This window comes from Rattus norvegicus, chromosome 3, assembly GCF_021556685.1.
Source record: "Rattus norvegicus strain SHRSP/BbbUtx chromosome 3, alternate assembly SHRSP_T2T, whole genome shotgun sequence".
NCBI lineage: Eukaryota > Metazoa > Chordata > Mammalia > Rodentia > Muridae > Rattus > Rattus norvegicus.
The window spans coordinates 109,193,291-109,198,483 of record NC_141536.1 but is presented as its reverse complement, the minus strand read 5'-3'; the positions used below and the strand labels follow the sequence as shown (position 1 = coordinate 109,198,483).

The following is a 5,193-nucleotide window of genomic DNA, read 5'->3' as shown; positions in this document are numbered from 1 at the left end:
ATTAGAGCAAAGAAGACGGGCCAAGGACCTTAAAAGATGCGAGGTTGACCCATCACAACTGTGACAATATTCCTGTCCCGAAGCCAGTTGTAGGCCAGAGCATCCTCCTGCACTCCCGACTCTCATGCACCGGGGTCACGTTACATTTCTGTAGCTTCCTTCCGGCCACAGATATGGGTGACCAGTGGGGTACCTCAGATGCCAGCTGTTTCTGAGCTATGTTTTCTTGACTGTTTTACTGTGTTCATAGATAATTGACAGAGCAACAGAAAAGCCCAGTAAGGGAAAACTAGATCTTCTGTCAACAGGATGAAATCTCAAACATGAATGGGGATCTAACATTTCCAGCTACCCAGAAGGTAATAGTTTGTCAATCACCTTGCCAAGGGACCAGCCCTAGGAAGGCTGTAAACCATGCTACACAGACAAGGGAATAATTATCTCTTTAACAAAATGTGATACTTTGGCTTCCCAGAATTTCCGGCCCCACTACAATTCCTACAAGCTGCTATGAGACCCTACTGGGTCTTCCCACCTTAATGAGTCCTGATTTTAAAAGGTTCAACTATTTCCTTTTGCTTCTTTTTTGGCTATTTCTTTGTTTCCAGAGCCTATAAATGCTTTTCCACCCTAATACTTGGGCTTCCTTACTCTTTCTCTGATACACCACTCTTCCTTGCTGGCTTTACTCAAATGGCTTTTCCCTTTTCCCTTTCTTGTCACTCTCCTCCTCTCGGCTGCTAAGATTGACAAGTTGCCTGCCCTGGGGAAGTTTGCCTTTCTTTTCCTTTCTTTTCCTTTCTTTTCACTCCACAAAATTGTCCACTTTGAATAAACTTTAGCTTTGCTTCAATTTCAAACGTTTCCTACTTTTATCTTAATTAAGAGAGAAAATAACAGATTCCTGCACAGCTAAATAATATCAGAGTGTCTACCCCTTCCTCCTTGGTCATCCAAGCAAAAGAGCAGCTGTGTTGACCAGGTCAGCTGTGCCTGGTTGGAAGCAGCCATCATGACTGAGCCAGTGAACAGTTGCTGTTCTCTCAAAGAAGGGATGGGTAGGGAGGGTCACTCAGCTCTCCCTAAGATTCCAGCCACTTTTCCTGGCCATCTGCATGTCATTCTTATCAAATTGCATGTGACCTCAGGTCTCCAGAGACAATTCAGTTTTCATGCTGGGAGAGGTTGACTAAAGGGGACTCTGTGTATGTCACTTTGGGAAGACATCCTCTTGCTAGGTGAAGACTTTCTAATGTGGCCACTTCATGATCACCTGCCAGTATCCCCTCACTCAAACTCTGTAAGTAAACCCAACCTTCTAGCTGAATTTCTTTGATAGAACTATATTTGGTTTGTCGTTGGAACCTTAGAAGAAGGAGGTAGACATGGTTTATGTCTCCCTAAAGAAGGAATGTTTGCAGCTCTCCCAACCCCCACTCTGGGTGTAGCTCATAGGAACAGTGCTAGCAAAGGCAGCCAAGGTACAGCTGCCACAGTCCTTGTGACTGGTCAATTCTCTGTTGGTGATGTGCATTTTCTAGACACATTTCTGCCCACACAAACCTGACAGGTTTTCAGGCCCACTTTTCCTAATCTACCTATTCAGTTCAGAACACTCTTAAGACACAAGCTGTCCTGTTCTGTGGCTTTAAAGTTCCTAATCTAGTAAAGTGCCAGGAGACCCAGGGAACTTACAGCATGCAAGGTGGTTCTATTTTGTTTTGATGGGGGTTATTTGTGTTGGGAGTGGTTCAATGAAGTCTTGACTTTCTACATTCAGTAAGTCGTTCCTGATGGATTGTGGGTCAAATGTCCCAACCCCATTATAACATCTCTCTTTCCCAGGAATGTTTCCTGACTTGCTTTGCCACCCCAGAGTCCCTGGGATGAACAAACAGAAATTCATTCTTCTCTGGGACCTCTCCTAGAACTCTCCAGGCTCCTTTTTGGACAGCCACACAACTACCATCACCTGCTGAGAGCCAGGTCAAAAATTCACTTCCATTTGGGCTAATACCAAATAATAGACCCGAATTTGTTGGGCTTGTGGGTTTTGTTTTTATTTTTAATCATTCCATCCATTTATAACTCAAGTGGTATCCCACATCCTGGTGACCCATTCTATCAATGATATCCCACTTCCCAGTTGCCCCTCCACCACTCCCCCATTCCACATCTGCTCTCCCCTCCCCCTTGCCTGTATGAGGGTGCTCCCCTACTCACTTACACTCTCCCACCCAACCATTTCAGCATCCTCCTATGCTAGGGCATCAAACCTCCCAAGGACCAAAGGCCTCCCCTCCTGTTGCTGTCAGGCAAGGCCATTCTCTGCTACATTTGTATCTGGAGTAATGGATCCCTCCAGATATACTCCTTGGTTGTGGTCTAAACTTTGGGAGAACTGGGTGGTCAGGCCAGACTATCTTGTTCTAACAAGGGTTGTGCAATACCCAGATGCTCCTGCAGTCCATCCACCAGCTCCCCCACTAGGTTCCCTGAACTCAGTCTGATTCTTGGCTCCAAGCATCCCCATCTGCATTGGTCAGTTGCCGGCCAGACCTCCCAAGGAACTGCCACACCAGATTCCTTTCAGCAAGGGTCTCTTGACCACAGCAACAGTGTTGGGTTTGGTGTCAGCAGACATAATGGATCCCCAAGTGGAGCAGTCCCTGGTTGGCCCTTCTGTTTTAGTCAGGGTTTCTATTCCTGTACAAACATCATGACCAAGAAGCAAGTTGGGGAGGAAAGGGTTTATTCAGCTTACACTTTTACATTGCTGTTCACTACAAAAGGAAGTCAGGACTGGAACTCAAGCAGGTCAGGAAGCAGGAGCTGATGTGGAGGCCATGAAGGGATGTTACTTACTGACTTACTTCCTCTGGCTTGTTCAGCTTGCTCTCTTATAGAACCCAAAACTACCCCCTCCCACCCTTGATCACTAATTGAGAAAATGCCTTACAACTGGATCTCATAGAGGCATTTTCCAAAGGGAGGCTCCTTTCTCTGTAATAACTGAAGCTTGTGACAAGTTGACACATAAAACCAGTCAGTACATTCTTCCTTCAGTCTCTGTTCCATATTTGTCCCCGTTCTTCCCTTGAAAAGAAACATTTCTGGGTTAAAAATGTTGAGATGGGTGAGTGGCCCTACGCCTGGACCAGGGGCCATGTCTATCTACTGGAGGTGATCTCAACAGGTTCTAGCTACCCCTTCTCTGTGAATCTCAGCTAAAGTCATCCTGGGGTCCTGGATGCCTCATAATTTCCTGTGGTCTTGGACCCTCCAGTGGCTATCCCCAGTTCCTCATCCCCCCGATACAAATTTTTGTTCGATTTCCTGACCCTCTGTACCTCGCTCACATCCATTCCAGGTCCTGATACTGCCACCCTTATTTCATCCCCCTACTTTCTCCTTCCCCAGTCCTCCTCTCCCTCTATCTCCCACAATTGTCCTGTTCCCCTTCAATGCAGGACTGAAGCATCAACACCCTGGTCTTCCTTCTTCTACCCTCCATGTGGCCTGTGGGTTGTATCATGGGCATTATGAGCTTTTGGGCTAATATCCACTTATTAGTACATACCATGTGTTTTCTTCTGTGTCTGGGTTACCTCAGTCAGGATGATATTTTCTAGTTCTATCGCTTTGCCTACAAATTTCATGTAGTCATTGTTTTTAATCACTGTGTAGTAAATGTACATTCATTGTGTAAATGTACCACAATTTCTGTATTCATTCTCCTGTTGAGGGACATCTGGGTTCTTTCCAGCTTCTGGCTATTATAAATAAGGCTGCTAGGAACATAGTGGAGCATATGTCCTTGTTATATGTAGGAGCATCATTTGGGTATATGCCCAGGAGTGGTATAGCTGGGTCTTCAGGTAGTACTATGTCCAACTTTTTCAGGAACCACCAGACTGATTTCCAAAGTGGTTGTAACAGCTTACAGTCCCACCAGAAATGGAGGAGTGTTCCTCTTTCTCCACACCAACATCTGCTGCTGTCTGCATTTTTCATCTTAGCTATTCCGACTGGTATAAAGTGGAATCTTAGGTTCATTTTGATTTACATTTCCCTGATGACTAAGGATGTTGAGTATTTCTTTCAGTGCTTCTCAGCCATTCAAGATTCCTCAGTTGAGAATTCTCTATTTAGCTCTGTACTCCACTTTCTGACATGTTATTAGGTTCTCTGGAGTCTACCCTCTTGACTTCTTTTCTAAATTTTGGATATTATCTCTCTATGAAATGTAGGGTTAGTAAATATCTTTTCCCAATCTGTGGGTTGCCTTTTGTCTGATTGACAGTGTCCTTTGTGTTACAGAAGCTTTTCAATTTTATGAGGTTCCATTTGTCAACTGTTGCTCTTAAAGCATAAGCCAGCTTTGTGCAGTGGCAGTATCGTAGCCAATGAGGTTTATCCGAGGCACAATTATTGCTAATTAAAGCATAAGCCATTGGTGTTCTGTTCAGGAAGTTTCCCCCTGTGCCAAGTATTCGAGGCTATTCCCCACTTTCTCTTCTATTGGATTTAGCGTATCTGATTTTATGTGGAGGTCTGTGATCCACTTGGACTTGAGCTTTGTACAAGGAGATAAGAATGGATCAACTTGCATTCTTCTACATGTAGACTGCCAGTTGAACCAGAACCATCTGTTGAAAATGCTGTCTTTTTTCCATTGGATGGTTTTAGATTCTTCATCAAAGATCAAGTGACCATAGGTGCAAAGGTTCATTTCTGGGTCTTCAATTCTATTCCATTGATCTACCTGCCTGTCTCTGTAATGATACCATGCAGTTTTTACCACTATTGCTCTAAAGTATAGCTTGAGGTCAGGAATGGTGATTCCCCCAGAAGTTCTTTTATTGTTGAAAATAGTTTTTGCCATTCTAGGTTTTTTTGTTACTCCAAATGAATTTGGGAATTGCTCTATCTAACTCGAAGAATTGAGGTGGAATTTTGATGGGGATTGCATTGAATCTATAGATTGCTTTTGGTAAGATGGTCATTTTTTACTATATTAATCCTGCCAATCTGAGAGCACAGGAGTTCTTTCCATCTTCTTAGGTTGTCTTGGATTTCTTTCTTCAGGGATGTGAAGTTATTGTCATACAGATCTTTCACTTGCTTGGTTAGACTCACACCAAGATATTTTACATTATTTGTGACTATTGCGACAGGCATTGTTTCCCCGAT

At 44.0% G+C, this 5,193-nt stretch overlaps 1 pseudogene; it reads left to right on the top strand.

Moving 5' to 3' along the window:
- The first annotated feature begins 4,377 nt into the window (after positions 1-4,377).
- LOC148006536 (U4 spliceosomal RNA) lies at positions 4,378-4,444 on the top strand (annotated as a pseudogene).
- Positions 4,445-5,193: the final 749 nt, after the last annotated feature.